A 17,043-nucleotide genomic window follows, 5' to 3' on the forward strand; every position below is an offset into this window, starting at 1 on the left:
TCATGAGGAACCTAGGGGTAAGACAGGAATAAAGACACAGACCTACTAGAGAATGGACTTGAGGATATGGGGAGGGGGAAGGGGAAGCTGTGACAAAGTGAGAGAGTGGCATGGACATATATACACTCCCAAACGTAAGGTAGATAGCTAGTGGGAAGCAGCCGCATAGCACAGGGAGATCAGCTCGGTGCTTTGTGACCGCCTGGAGGGGTGGGATAGGGAGGGTGGGAGGGAGACGCAAGAGGGAGGAGATATGGGGATATATGTATATGTATAGCTGATTCACTTTGTTATAAAGCAGAAACTAACACACCATTGTAAAGCAATTATACTCCAATAAAGATGTAAAAAAAAAGAATACATATATCATATATACATATATATAATACACATATATATATCTGAATCACTTTGCTGTACACCAGAAACTAACACAACACTGTAAATCAACTATACTTCAATAAAATAAATGTTTAGAAAAGATCGTATCTTAACAGTCTACTTCCTTAACCAACTGGCCAGATTAACCAACACTCTCCTTTCCTTCCATGCGTCACACGGACGCCCACAGCACGGACACCCACAGCATGCTGACTGCTCATGACTAAGGGCTTCTCCCTAGTATACCCACTCATTTCTGTGGCAAGTGACCAGCTACCGGTCCCCGTCACACTTCCTAAGAAGTTCCTGCTTTCTCTATGCCAAGAGGCCCCACAGTATGATGGCTAAGAGCCTGGATTCAGACCTCAGGCTGCCTGGGCTCAGATCCTGCCTCTGTCACTTAGCAGTTGTGTGGCCTTGAGCAGATTGTCTAACCTGTCTGTGTTCAGTTTCCTCCTTTGTAAAATGAAGAAGTTAATCATATCTATCTCAGAGTGCGGCTGTAAGGATTAAATGAGCCAGTATTTTAAAAGCACTTCAGACAGTACCTGGTGCATACTAACTGTTAACTGCTGAGTTAACTACTACCTTTTTTATGACAGTGAAGAGGCTGGCACATAGTGGATTCTTATGTATTGGACCCTCCTTTCCCTCTGAGTCCAAGTACAGCGTTCTTCATAATTTGCTTCTCGGTTTGAAGAAAGGTATACATCCAGAGATGTTCCATTTCTCAATTCCGGGCAACTGCATCAATGATGGGATGTGGTCTCCAGCCAGCAGGATTCTGGTTAATTGCTCAACCATTTTCTTGCCTCCAGCGGACATATCCTTTGCCGGTGGCATCACGGAACGCCACTGGCCACATCTGACAAGGTGGAGTTCCTCAAGGAAGTTGCCTGGGAGGAGAGCGTGGCTGCAGGTCGGGAGTGAAGAGCTGAGGGAAGACTGGGTGGGTGATAAGTTGACTAGAAAATTGTAACGTCAGTATCAGTACACAGGCTAATGAAGGACTGCAATTTGCAGATGTGTATCTGGTGCTTTCTCTCCCTTCAAGGGAGATGGCGTATGCTAACCAGGATCATGTGAGCCTGACCCAGGAGCCGAGCGGTGCTGTATATGACAGGGCGCCTGTAGTATGGGATGGTTACCTCCCTCCCGACTGAACAAATGGTGACCTTTAAGTGTTTGCGGTCTCTATAGACAAACCACGCACACAAATAGGACAAGCAGAAAACTGGAAAGAAATTGGTCAGGGCCTGAAAAAAAATGGGAACACAGGGAAAGAGGAGGGTGAGAGGAAGGAAAATAGTTCCTATTTATGTACTGTTGGCCAAACATTTAATATTAGCTTCTTTATGCCTCAACATAACCCTACAAGGTGAACGTTGGTATCCCCATTTACAGATGAGGAATCAAGCCTGGAGAACCCAGCACGACACAGGTACCATGGGGCAGTGTTACCATAAAGCCCCAGGTCCATCTGACTGCAAGCCTAGTGATCTTTCTCTTACACCTCACTGCCTTCATGGGTTCAAAACCAACCTCAGGCTCATTTCCCTGCCGTTGTTATTGGCAGGATGGGGCAGTGGTTAAAAGCTGTGGTGCCAAAATCAGCAAGACCTAGTTTTAGTTCCTACCTTGACTGTTCACCACCTCTTAATCTTCACTGTCCCACATTCTCTGGGCAGAGTCCTTTGTCTTTGGGAGGGAATCTGCGCCCTAGGATTGCTTTGAGGATCGAATGGAATCATGGATTGAGAGTGTGCGAGGGAATAAAGTAATGGATTACAACAGACAGTGCTCTGACAATGGTCCATAGACAGAATATCCTTCCTCTTGGTATTTTCAGTTTATTCTTTTGATCATTAATTTAGTTCATCATCTCAGGTGTGCCAGGCATATGGATTTTGTGTAACTCTGAGCTCATTGAGGACAGGACTGGGACCCCAAAATGGAAACTCATCGAGGTTTGAGATCCAGAGAGAACCACAGAAAAGCCATTCAGTTCTAATCCTGCATTCTACAGAAGGGAAAAACAAATCTCAGAAAAGGGAAGTCATTTGTTCAAGGTCGTGGAGAATGACAAGTAACACCTCTGGCATCATAACACCTATCAGGCTTCTAGGAGTGTAGAAAATAGTTTCTAAGAAATACTTATTCAGCTAATTCTGCTTTCTTCGTCTTCTTTAAGCTCAGAGCTGCCTGTATGGTATTTCTCATTCATGAGCTTGTTGTGAATCTTGTTAGGAGGCTTCATCTGAATCGAGGGGAAGTGTTTATGGTGGTCCTGGCCCACCTGCCTCTGGCTTGTGGCTTCTCTTCCAGTTCCACAAACCCTGCTTGACTTTTCTCCAGGGGAAGACAAGAAATTAGCAGCCGTGTTGGCCCCTGTGAATAGCAGAGCAGTTTTGATGGCGGACAGGGAAGAGTTTTCCACATTGTGGTTCTCTGGGGAATTTCATCAGCCAACAATGTAAATTAAATTAGTTAAAAAACATTGTACATTCCTAATTCTGACACTGGATTCACTCAGTGGCTGTGGAAATTTTGAATAATGGATAATAGTCATCTCTGATTTCTCAACATATGTTTTTTCACTTACACAGCTGTGAAAAAAATTATATTTATATTTTTGTTGATGCATAATTTCCAGCCTGAAAACAGAATTGATATTAGCATTAAACTGCTAACAGGTGTCTTTTTTCCTTCTCTTTCTGGTGAGCTGGAATAATCCTTTCTTTGGCAGGAAGTCAGTATTTTTTCACAGTCATTTTTGCATCCTTAAGAATGCCTTTTAAATTATTTTCTACTTGATGAAACACATCCTCTCAAGGCTTCATTATTTTCACCCTGGTGTTATCTGATTGAATATTTCAATCACAAAAAACTTGGGAAATTTGAGTAATTTCTTACTCAAAACTGCTTGGAACGTTTTGAAGTTATTTTTTGCTAAGAAATAACCATAAGTTTAATAACCCGACTGCATTAACCCTGGATACTGTTTGTTTTAACTATTGGTTACAAAGTATCTTTTAGGTAAAATTAATCAAGTCAAATACAGCTGATTACTGCATCCATTCAAGATGGCCAGTAGAGAAAGAAAGATTCCCAGGAGACTTTGTCAGTTTCTTCAAAATTGCTTCTTTTTTTTTTTTCTGGTCTACCAAAAAAATTCTCCTGGACTCCAACAGAGTAACAAAGCAAAGTGGAATGGAAATTTGATAGTTATCCTAAAATGTAATCCTCTTCCCTGTGTATTCCTTCCCAGTTAGTATTACATCATCTATCTTTACCTCCTCTTCCCCCACCCCCTCCATCCTAGACTATTTCTAAAGGTCCTTTAACCTCTTTTCTCCCCACCACCTCTTCAAACTCAGGTCCACCCTTGTGGTTGAGTTCTTTTACGTAAAGTCACATTTAATCTGAACTGTCTTACTTAATACCCTACAGTGGCTCTCACTCGCCCTCGGGATAAACTTGGAATTCTTGAGATGTACACACAAAATCCTTCGTTTATGATCCGGTCTCTTTTGCCACTCATTTTCCTGTGTCATCCTCAGTCATCATCAGTTTTCCTATGTTGCAGCCATATGGAGCTTCCTGGGGTTTCAGGACCAAATATGTTTTTCCATTGCGAGCTTCAGTGACTTTATTCAAGCCACCTCCTCTTCCTGGTTGCCCCATGCTATACTTGTCCAGACCATCTTCTTCAAAACCCAGTTTAGGGAGCTTCTCCCTGGCAAAGCCTTCCCTGTTTTATCACCGGCACTATTATCACCCTGTCCACCCACACTGTAGACAGAGCGACTTTCTCCTCTGATGTTTCACACTGTCTTTTTTAGCTCAGAAGGGAGTAGATCTTAGTAGTTAAAAGCTTGGGTACTAGAGCCAGATTCCCTGGATTCACATCCCAGATCTGCCATTTACTAGCTGTGTGACATTGGATAAGTTATGTAACCTCTCTGTGCTCGATTTGCCCACTGTTAAGTGTGAGAAATAGTTACACTTACCTGATGGGGTACAGCGAGAATTAAATGAGACAATATATGTAAAGGACTTAAAACAGTAGCTGGCTGGTAGTATGTGCATAACTATTGATACATATAGCTTGGTTCTTATCTGTTTAACTTTACTGTATCTCTTTAGAGTCTTCTTCCTCCACTAGAGTGAGAGTTCCTTGAGGGCTGGAATGTAGTTCTCTCATATTTTTGTCTTGAGTGCCTGGTACTGTGCCTGGAATATAACAGGTGCTGAGGAACAGATGTAGGTGGAATGAATGAATAAATCAATGTAGACAGACAATCTGGAAGTTCAGCAAGCAAAGCGCCATTTCCCTCCCTCGGTTATATAATGTAGTTCTGATGTCCCTGACACTTCTTCTTCTTACTTTTTTTGTTTTTAACTAAAAAACTCCTCTCCTTTCATGTTTCCCCGCTCAAACACGGGAGGAGTGTTTGCTGCACATTTGCAAGGGGGTTTGAGTCCAACATCCACACTCTGGTGTCCTCCCTTGTTCTCTTTTACTTTCCTTTGCCATTGCCAAAGTGAATATCCATTGATGGGATTTCTAGTATTCATCACATGCAGCCACCAGATGGATCTGAATAGTTTCTCTAACAACCAATTTACATTTGGACTCAGCTTCCAAAATGCCTTCCCATTATAGCTTCCATTCGCTCTCCGCACACTCTGCCATCTTCCACTCTGTTCTAAAGGCCACACCTCTGATTTTGAAAATCGTGGATCAATTTGGTACCACTGAGCTGTACCAAGTTAAAACAAGAATTATATTTTATTGCCAAATCATGACTTGCTCATATATTTCAACTTCTACCATGTAATCTAACAAAATTTTTCATTATAATCATCTTTGGAAGAGATTCCCCAAGGTATTGTTGCAAGACTGATTTTTTTTCCCCATTGCCTCTGAGGCTTCATCTTGGGATTACGTTGCCTAGCGAGCATGGTTCTTCAGCCAAGATCTTCTTGTTAAGGTTGTTATGTTTATTTGGGTCTCTGTTAGGTTTCATGAACTTAAATGAAGAGTAAGTAATAAATTCATAGAGGAAATTAGGTTAGCATGCTATTCACATCCCGGCTGTTGCAGACGGGTGTACCAATGATGGGAACATGTGCTTGTATCATGATGAAATGTAGATTAGAGGCCCTGGAGCCAACCCAAGGATATCTGCCCAAAACTGTTTCATCTCTGTCAGCTTTAATCTGATCGAAAGAGAGCATGCTTCAATGCAGTGAGAAAAATGTGAACATCCTAAAATAACCCAGCGGCACTCTGTTTTCCACTTAGATGCTATTAAAATACTCACTTTTCATTTGTGGTATAGTAGAAAGTATACTAACTATAACTTAGAGGATCTGAATTCAAATCTCATCTCAGCCATTAACTTATGCTGTGAAATCTCACTGGGCCTTAGCTTCTGCATCTGTAAAATGAATGGGCTGAGCTAGACTAATGGTTTTCAATAGTTTTTTTCTTCATAAAACAAATGAGAAGTGATATTCACACATTCCCAAGGGCAGCCCCACAGTTGCGCACAATTACCCACGTACTGGTTATAGCTCTCCCCTTTCTTCCTGCTCAACTGAGCATATCGGAAAGTGCCTGAGTAAGATTGACATTTCAAGATGACCTTGAATCCTGTTCTAATTTATTTTAAAAATTAAAAATCAAATAATTTGGAAGCTTGGGTACATCATTATTAATTTTTAAAAGGTGATTTGCTACACAATTCCCAAAAGGTATATCACAAAACTCGATTTTAACAGTCCCTTGGTGACGCTATCATTCTACACTTCTATGAGTTAATAATCAAGGTGCCAGTAGAGAAAAATCCACGGAGTTGAGTCTTTAACTATTTGGAATAAAAATAACAAAGGTAATATATTTTTGTAGGTAGTCCTCACTTTGGTGGGTATTCTCCTTGTCCCTTGGAGAACTGCTTGTGACAGTAGTAACTTCCTGATTGTTAAGTTGGCATGTTAAGCAAAGCTATGTTTCTAAAATGAGGTAATACCATCATCACATGAAAAGATGGAATCCTTTTTAAGAATTGAAAATATATAGTACTTGACTAAAACAGTGTGTCGTGTTTTGGAATGTCTCATTGTGAAATGTTTATCTGCAGGGGAGAAAAAAACCACAAAAATTTGTAGTATGGTGGTTATTAAAATTTTGAGTAATATAGGAGAGGGATTAAGATAAAAGTTGCTGAAGGACCATTGAAGTTTAATATAAAACTTACATGTAAAAATGATGCATTCAATTTTTCATCTCTAAAAATATGGTGGTCTAGATAACCTGAAGAGCTTTACACTATCAAATACTTGGATAAAGTAAACTTTGTAAATGCAAGACAGATTACAAGAAATAAGGGGGAGAGGGTTGTGGGAAGGATGGAGTGGGAGGTAGGGGTTAGCAGATGGAAGCTATTATATATGGAATGGATAAACAAAAAGTCCTACTGTATAGCATAGAGAACTATATTCAGTATCCTATGATAAACCATAATGGAAAAGAATATTAAAAAAAGTATACATTTGTATAACTGAATCACTTTGCTGTACAGCAGAAATTAACACAAAATTTTAAATCAATTATACTTCAGTTAAAAAAAATAAATAAAGGGAAACTATAAGAGTCCTGAGCCAAAGAATGAACCCAAAATTAAAACCAGTAAGTTGAAATAGTGACAGCTGTGGAGTGGAGAGAAAAAGTGGCAATACTAATAACATGGGATGTAAGTTTTAAGTCCACATTGGGAAAAGATACTAGTCCTTAGATTTTCTCCATTTAAACTGCGAAAACCCTCGTACAGCCTGCCTGACTTTATATAAAAGAATGAATTAAGTAAAATTGATTAACCCATCAGATTAGAAATACAATAGTGAGGTTTATACATTGTTTGGGGTTATGGATGGTGAAAAAAAATTTGCTTTAATTTGCATGGAGTTAGATTGGAGACCTTACATGTATATTATCTCATAGTATGAAATTCTAAACCAAGAGCAAACTTGACCCTGGGATACCTGGCAAAAGTAAATAGAAAACTTCTGGAGGGATACACCTTCAACCCAGGCTTCCTAAGATTTCCATAGAGAAATATGATGATGAAATCAAAATCCAGAAATGCAAAATGTACAGGGAAACACATTACTATGAATGAGAGTCAGCAGGCACCAAACAACAAGATTAAACACTCAAGAACTGCAGGTGATGTAAAGGTTGAATAGAGATTATAAAAGAGGGATGTTTAAATTAATAAGATCATATAAGAGACTTGGAAAAATAAAAATATAGTAAGGACACAAGAAAAAAGAAAATGAAAATCTTTGGAATTATCTAAGAGAATTTCTACAAATGAAAGATATGGTCATTAAAATAAGCAAACTCAATAAATCAGTTAAACAGTAGTGTAGACATAGTTGAAAACATAACTAGTTAACTGGAGTACACAAGTACTTGAAATGCACAAAGAGAAACAAGGAGGTAAAAAACATAAGGAAGAGTAAAAAATAGTTATGGAGAATAGGAGAAAAAGTTCCAACATATTTAATTGGATTTCTAGGAGGTTAAATAGAAAAAAATGAGGAATAAAAGATATTCCAAGAGCTAATGGCTCAAAATTTTTCAGAATCAATGAAATTACATGAATCCATTGAATCAGAACACATGTAAATATATAAAACATATAAATCTATGCTTAGATACATTGTCTTGTTAATTTAAAATGGTACAGTAATTCTGGAAAATAGTTGGGCAGTTTCGTATAAGACTAAACATACACTTACTCATAAAACATACTCCTGGACATTCATCCCGAGAGAAATGAAAACTTTGATCTACACACAAACTGTACATGAATATTTATAACAGCTTCATTTTGATAGCCAAAACCTGGAAATAACTAAAATGTTCTTCAGTAGTTGAATTGTTAAACTGTGGTACATTCATACCATGGAATTCTACTCAGTAATAAAAAAGGTATGAACTACGGATAGATGCAGTAATTTGAATGGATTTGAATGGATCTCAACAGCTTTGTTCTGAATGAAAAAAATCTAATTTCAAAGGTCACATACTGTATGATTTCATTTATATAAAATTCTCAAAATGACAAAATAGTAGAGATGAGAGCAGATTAGTAGTTGCCAGGGATTAAAGAAGGTGGTGCAGAGGAAGTAGAGGAGGCATAAGGAAGATTTTGTAGTGATAGAGTACTTCTATATCTTGGTTGGGGTTGTTATCACATGAATTCAAAACTTTTCTGATTTTGGTAATGTACCGTAATTATGTAAGATGTAACTATTATGGGAAACTGAATAAAGGGCACACAAGACTCCCCTGTATATTTTGCAACTTTTTGTGAATCTATAATTATTTAAAAATAAATTATAGGGGGAAAAACATTGGAGACTAAGAAAAGATTTAAAAAGTGACCTGAGAGAAAAGACAAATTATCTATGAAAAAATGACAAACAGCAAACTTACCGAAAGTAATATTAGAAATCAGAAAGCAGTAAAATAATATCTTCAGCATTCTGAGAAGGAATAATTATCAATTTAGAATTCTATACCCAGCTAAGTTATCATTCAAGGTATGGTTATAAAAAGACATTTGCATACAAAGCTAAGAATGTTTACTAACAAATTTAAGTGCTACATTTTAAGATGTATTTCTGAAAAAAATAACATAAACCATGAAAGAAGATACAAGAAGGGATGAGGAAAAAAGATATTGATAAACGTGGGAGTAAAGCTCACTTATTTATTCAGTCCAAAAATATGTATTAAGTACTATGTGTTAAGAAGCACTACTGTAAAAGGGTATGCATCACTGTTATATGTTTAGTAGGAGAGAGATATGATAAACAACTAATCACTAATTTGTGGATTTAAATATAAGATATACCTACAATACTAGGCAAAAAATAAAAGGTAAGAAATGAAAGGTGACTAGAGTTAAAATTGGTCTAAAATCCTTTCCCCTTTGTTTTGGAATAGAGAGAGCTTTTCTTAATTAACTTTAGATTTGAAGTTAAATATACTTATTTAAAGTCTATAAATGAATGAATATCTTCTAAGCTGGTGGAGAGAAAAATAGGGAGTAAAGAAAACTTAATCCAATAGAAAAAAGAAGGGGACTTTTTTTAAATGCATAGCAGATAGAAAGCACAAACCATTGTAAAAAATCTTTAGGTATCAGTAGTCACTATATATATATATATATATATATATAAAACTAAACTCAGTTAAAATATGCAGATCACATTGGATTAAAAAATCCAACTATGTATTACCTAAAGAAATGTACCTAAACCATGAGGATCCTGAAAGATTGACAGGTTTTTGAAAATGGAGAAAATATACAAACTGCTGAATACTATTTAAAATATACCCTTTGGACCTATAAAAATATCAGGAAAAATACATATTTTTACTGAAAAAATGTTAAGAAATAAGGTAGTTGCTACATAATGGCATAAGAAACAATTCCCCAAGAAGATTTATAAACATATATGCATTTAATAACATCTGCTTAAAATCAGTAAAGCAGCAATTGGTAGAGAGGTAATATGGTATAGTAGTTAAGCACATAGACTCTGGAAACAAATTACCGTGAGCTCAAATCACAATTCCCCTACTTACCAGGTATGTGACTTATGTAACTTCTTTTTATTTCATTGTTTTCTCATCTGTAGAGTGAGATAATGGTATTAGAACCAACCTCATAGGGCTGTTATAAGAACGTATACATACATACATATATATTAAACCTGTCAGTACCTGTTATTTATACCATCAGCATCAAACAGAAAAAACAAAAAATTCAAATTTGTGACAAGACATTCTCATACACCTCTCAGTACTTAATAAATCAACTTGCTGGTCATTTGCCTATTTATTTTCAGATTTATTCTTTGCCCTTTTCTTGCTCTATTTTGTATTCCTCTGCTCTGTACTGTAGGAAACTCTATTTCCAAGCTTTCTTGCCTGTTGTCTTCCGGAGAAGTGCTGACAAAAAGAATAAAGAGTAGGAGGAGGAAGGAACACCAGCGTATCTCCACATGACTCTAGTGTGGTGTCTCCTCCTTGGCTAAAGCTCCAGCCAGACAATCTTCTCTTTCTGGTCCCCATTCCCACTGGAATTTTCTTCTGCGATTCTAGCTCCCACTAGATGGCCTCAGCTTCTGGGCTCTGTTAATGTTACCTCCTCTTCTTGTTCCTTCAGAAATAGTTGTACTAGTATATGTATAACTGATTCACTTTGTTATGAAGCAGAAACTAACGCACCATTGTAAAGCAATTATACTCCAATTAAAAAAAAAAAGAAATAATTGTACTCTTCTATAACTTAGGCAACCAATTCCCTGAGCAAAATACCTAGAATGATATCTGTTTTCTTGACTGGAACCTGAATGATATAATCAGTAAGACAAAAATACTAAGAATACAGAAAACTTTAATACCCTCTCAGCAGGCTTGATCTAGTAGGCACGTTCAAAATGAACAAGAGAAGTGATTTCCAAGTGAAATTCCAAGAAATGACCAATTCTAAAGTTGTTTCATATTTTTATGAGAGAGGGAAGCTTTATGGGAATATGTTTACTGTGGCAGTGAAGTAGAGAGAGAGCATAGGATAGCTTTCTGGTTTTCTATTATCTGATTTTATAAATTACAACCATTTTGTCTCCCAGATGATCTATTATGTGATTGCCTCTTCATCATCCCAGAACTCAAGAACTCATCCTGAAATAGATAGATAGATAGATAGACAGACAGACAGACAGACACATACATACATATACACTATCTTGGTTAGAGATGAATGCAAGATTATTCTCTCTGCTTGATTGTACTTTACTTCTTTAGAGCATAGATTTAAATAATTTAATCAAATATCCACTGAGCCTCCACTATGTGCAAAGCACTAGGTTAAACATAGAGCCACGGGACTTAATCAAATGTATCCTCTACTTTCCAGGAGTTCATAACTTATTTGGGCAGACAGATATGTGTACAAAAATTTCCAGTGCCAAGCAAAGATGAAAAAGTTAAACCACAAGTTACAAGAACATAGGAAAAGGGAGACTCCAATTGTGAGGATGTTGGAAGGCAACCGTGAAACCTTAACTTTTCTATGTATTGTAGATCACAGCATCCTTCTCTAACATTATTTAATATGATTTTGAAGTATATAGGCAGTTATTTTTACATTTTTACCATCAAATAATCTGAGATGTGACCAGAAGGCAAGTCACTTAACTGCTTGGAATGGAAGACAAGTTTGCCTGGCTCCTAGACTAGGCATTTATTCAATAGATTCACTGAATACTACTATGAGCAAAACACTATGCAAATGACTATGGGTGATATAAAGATGATAGGCGGCTGCTTGTGACCACTCTCCTCCCATAATTTAGTACAGTTTCTATAACATCACACTAAAGAGCTCAGATTTTCCTTTCCCAAATCATCTATACCTTTGGCTATAGAGGGAAAGTCACTTTTTTGTACTGAGCATACATACCTCTTCAGAAGGTATATACGTGGAATAATAAGGAACAAAAAAAATGGTCCAACCAATCAGATCAGCCAGTTCTTCTCTGGAATTCAGTGGGAAGACAAGTGTTATAGCCAGATCACCAAGTCCAGCCTCCATTGTTCAAATCAGGGCTTTGAACAAATCAGGGCTAGTTCCCAGGTCCTTAATCTAGGCTCTAGAAATTCTAGATAATTTTTACATTAAAAAAAAAAAGGAAGGGAAAGGAAAGGAAGGGAAGGGAGGAAGGGAGGGAGGGAGGGAGGAAGGAAGGAAAAATGACTTTTCCAAAGATTCAGAGTACTTCAGAGTCACACCAACTGCTAAAATAGTAAGTTCAATAGACTAATAAATCTATTGGAAACATTTGCATAATGCAATTAGAGACAATTAGAATTGTCCTACTTTTCAAATTCTGCTTCCTTTGTCAGATACATACAAAATTACATATTGATCAACACAGGAATAAAGTCTGCATTACTTTCTTGAGTTGGCTCTTTCACCATAATGAATTCTCATAAACTTGTATTTTAACTGATTTTTTCAAAAGACCAAATAGGTAATAATGTCTTGAATCCTGCTGCTTTAGAAAGGAACTCAAAACTGGAGTTGTTCAGTTTCCTTTGCTGATCTAAATTACTTTTTACTTGAGAAAATTGCTCAGAATCATAGCACCTCAAGGTTGGAATAAACCATAACTAAAACTGAGTTTATCTCCCATCCCCAGTTGATGCTGCAATGTATATTCCAAAACAGAAGGCCCTCAGAGCCAGGGAGGTAACCTAAATGGGTGAAGCCAGCTAGGAGGAAGCAAGAGAGGTTGGTGGGGACTGCAGCAAACTAGAGAGTGCTTAGCCTTTAGGGAATCTCTTCTGTAGCATAGGAAATCAGGTCTAATCTTGACAGATCTTCCAATTTTTCAGGAGAAGCCAGAAATATAGATTTTATAAGGAATTATCTGACTTACTTAATTAAAAAGTTTTATTAAGTATCTTCCATATGCCAAACCTTGCTCTTGAATCTGATCATACACAAATGACTAAAACATGGTTCATGTATTCAAGGAGCTCAGATTGTTGTTAAATAAGACAGGTAATGGAGAAAGTTAAGCCATTCTATGCATGCTAACATAGAGATAGATGTAAAGTATTAGAGGAAAGCATGAGAATTTGAATTATTTTTCCAAGTTGGGGGCAGGGTAGACTTTCCTCCAGGAAATGGCTTCCTGGAGAAGCTATACCTTTTGAATTATGTTTTAAAAGATTAAAGGATACTTGCCTTTGCATGAGAAAAGGAATAGTATTATAAATATCCATGGCATGTACAGCCAAAGATGAGAAGGATGGTGGAGTAGCTGGAGATAAGGAAATTGAGGTAGGTAGTAGTTAGATCGGGGATGGACTTATACTCCAAAGGAATGAGTTTGTTCTCTGTCCTGGGAGAATGGGACACATAAAATGATTGTGGCCAAGGTTGTTATTTTTCATAGTAGTAGCAGTAGTAGTAGTAGTAGTATTTTATTTGAAGAAATACCATCATGGTAACTAAGAGTACATTAAGGATATTAAACTGGAGTTGAGAAACCAGTTGAGAGATAAGGAAGATCAGAACTCAGGTAATGACCGAGGGACACAGTGAAGACTGGTTCACCTAAGTGAATCTAGGTACACCTAAGAGGCAAGGAGACGGAGAAGTCAAATTAACTAGGAAATTGAGTGACTGGTGATGCTGCCAGTAAGTTAGAAAAGGAAGTAGAGGGCTTCCCTGGTGGCACAGTGGTTAAGAATCTGCCTGCCAATGCAGGGGACATGGGTTCAAGCCCTGGTCCGGGAAGATCCCACATGCCATGAAGCAACCAAGCCTGCGAGCCACAACTACTGAATCCCACGTGCCTAGAGCCCGTGCTCCGCAACAAGAGAAGCCACCGCAATGAGAAGCCTGCGCACTGCAACGAAGAGTAGCCCCCACTCACCACAACTAGAGAAAGCCCACGCGCAGCAACGAAGACCCAACGCAGCCAAAAATAAATAAATAAATAATTTAAAGAAAAGAAAAGGAAGTAGAAGAAATTCAGAGGGGAGGAGAGCAGGAAAACAATGGCGAAGGGACAATAATACTATTAAAAGGCCATCTTTGAATTTTACACTAGAATGTTTCCTTTTAAGTTCTAACTGATAGTCCTTCTCTTTGAGTTTTAAAAAAATTAGAATCACTTCTGTGAAACAGCATCTCTCTCTTTTGTTTTGCATCCTCATCACCCCAACGCTCCACCCTAAGACTGCTTGATCATGCATGGGCAGCCCAGTGTGGGCGCGTCAAGGTTACTCACAGAACGGGTGTTCACCAGCTCTGTGTGGTGTGTCTTCTTTTTACTGGGGCGTGTAGAGGTGATCCTGGAGAAAGAGCCACTTTCTAGTTAGGTGATTGAGGGCAAGTTTCTAAACTTCTGTTTGTCTGAATTGCTTAATTGTAAAGTAAGGATAATTATAATAACCCTTATTTCAAAAACCTGTGAAACCTTAATGAGTTATTACAAGTAAAGAACTTACTGTGGAGAATATAGGACTCGAGTGTCAGTCTCTGTTGATGATGTTGTTGTATTTAGTGAGTCTAATTTAGATCATAAACCAATGTAGACACTAAATGAGAATTTTGAAGATACTCATATTCCCTTCACTCCCTTCTGAATTTAGTAAGGAGAAAGAGAAACTCTAAATGCCAAAGAAATATGACTCCTGCTCAACCTATGCAGACATCTCTGCTGAGGGAGCCATGTGCTGATGAACATATTCATTCATTCATTCATTCATTCATTACCTCGTTCATTTTTCAATTATCTCTCCATCTACCCATTGATTTGCTCACTCAATTGACAGTTGTTGCAGGTCTACCGTTTGCCAGGCACTGGGCTAGACATTAAGAACTCCCAGCAGACATAGGCTTGTTGGAAACAGAGATGAATTACTAAGTTATTATAATATCACGTGGTAAGTGCTACATGGACTGTCCCCCCCCAAAAAAATTCACAGGAAGCACAAAGGAATAAGTTGTTTTTCCTGAGGACAGAAGTCATTTGAGTTGGGTCTTAAAGAGAGGAGAAGTTTATCAAGCAAAAAAAGGGGTATAAAGTATTTAAAACAAGGGGACCTGTCTATGCAAAGTCAGAGGCACTAAAAAGCAAAGTCATCGGGCTTCCCTGGTGGCGCAATGGTTGAGAGTCCGCCTGCCGATGCAGGGGACATGGGTTCGTGCCCCGGTCCGGGAAGATCCCACATCCCACATGATGCAGAGAGGCTGGGCCCGTGAGCCATGGCCGCTGAGCCTGTGCGTCCGGAGACTGTGCTCCGCAACGGGAGAGGCCACAACAGTGAGAGGCCCGCGTACCGCAAAAAAAAAAAAAAAAAAAAAAAGCAAAGACATCTAGAGGAACTGCCTGGATGTAAGTTAGTGTGAGAGAAGAACACAAGGAGAATGGAGGAGCACTGAAAAAATGGAGCTGGATGTCAAGAGTTTTGAATTCAATGCAAAGGAGATTGGGCTCTTTCCTATGGGCAGTGGGGGAACCCTGGCGGTGTTTGAGTAACACACTGAAACTTGCGTGTTTAGAAGAATCTCCCTGTAGCACTGTGGATAATAAGGAAGGAGGCCAGGCTAGTGGCATCTTAGGTATCTCTCTTCAGCTCTCCAAGAAAACTGGAAAGTGATTGTTCACGGGGTCTGTTTACTGAGCCTGTGCAAAACTGAAGGAATTTCCTGCCAGCTCTTCCCTACCTTTCCTCCACATCTTTAAAATTCAGTAAGTATGTATTATCTTAGGTGTTGAGATGTTAATGACTTTAACTAATTGTCAACACTGGCAATTACAATGACTGAAACCTTATCATTTCTCACAATGAGCAATGTTAATTAAAATTGATTGTGCTAGGGCTTTAGCTGCAATTGTACTCCCCTCCCCCCCACCCTTTTTCGTTTAAAACGTGAGCTTATTATGCTGATTTTGTGAACTACACAAGGTAGGCTTATTATCTGGGTGTTTATTTCCCAGTTCTGCTTGTGAACCACATTAGCAACAATTATAAAATGTCAGGAAAACACTAGAAATAACTGAATTTGGGCCATAAGAAAAATCCCAAATTTCGACTCATTCATTCATTCATCCGATGGAGCTTTTATTGGACATCTATTATGTGCCAGAACCACGCTAGGCCCAGGGGAAGCAAATGAACAAGCTATGAGTTGAATTGGCAGCAGAGTGAGAAAGACAGGCTCATTACAAGCTAAATTGCCTGTAGTATGTAAACCCTACAGTTAGCTCTGCCTGTGAGAGTGCAGTTAGATTTCACAGAGAAGATGACTTTGGGATGGGTTAGGGTTAGGGTTTGGGATGGGGGCGTCAAAACACAAGCAGGAACTTCTTTCTTTGACTCTTATTATTGCCATTTGTCTATACCTGCCGCATTTGCAAGACTTTATAAAGCGTCTCAAGAGAAGAGGACGTAATGATAAATTAGCCAAAGAATTCAAGAACCAAGACCAGGAATTGTATTCTGGAAAATCCAGGCTGAAAAGAAAGGCAAGGCATACCAGTCAAATGGCATGAATTATGTACAAACACCTAAGGAAAGTAAGAGGAATCGATCATATTTTCCAAGAAGGATCCAAGATCATGCTGAAGTGCTGGGGCCTGGAGGACCATGGCAGGCAGTAGCTCTGGCTGCAGTTCACATAGGCACACACCAGTTGAGCATTGTAGAGGTCCTCTGCCCAGAGCCTCCCTTTAGGGCTGGGGTGTTCATATTCCCCTGGTGCTGGGAGTGTTAGCAGATGTCTCTCCTCACCGAGTCCCTGTCTAGCTACTGCCCTTGGCACAAAAGAGTTGTTTTGCCCGAGGGTACACCTCTGCCTTAAGAGGCAGCTTGTATTCAATGATTAGTTGATGGGATGGAGTACCATGACCCTACCCTTGCCTATATTTGGGACAGTTACGAAGAATCATCCCAACCCCACAGCTCCCCGTAAGATCAGCTGAGGCTTCTGTTCCAGTGTGTCACAGTTTACCTTGTCCCTCTGCCAGTCCTACTTACCACATCTGCTACAGATA

Source organism: Grampus griseus (assembly GCF_964374135.1).
Source record: "Grampus griseus genome assembly, chromosome: 1".
Classification (NCBI taxonomy): domain Eukaryota; kingdom Metazoa; phylum Chordata; class Mammalia; order Artiodactyla; family Delphinidae; genus Grampus; species Grampus griseus.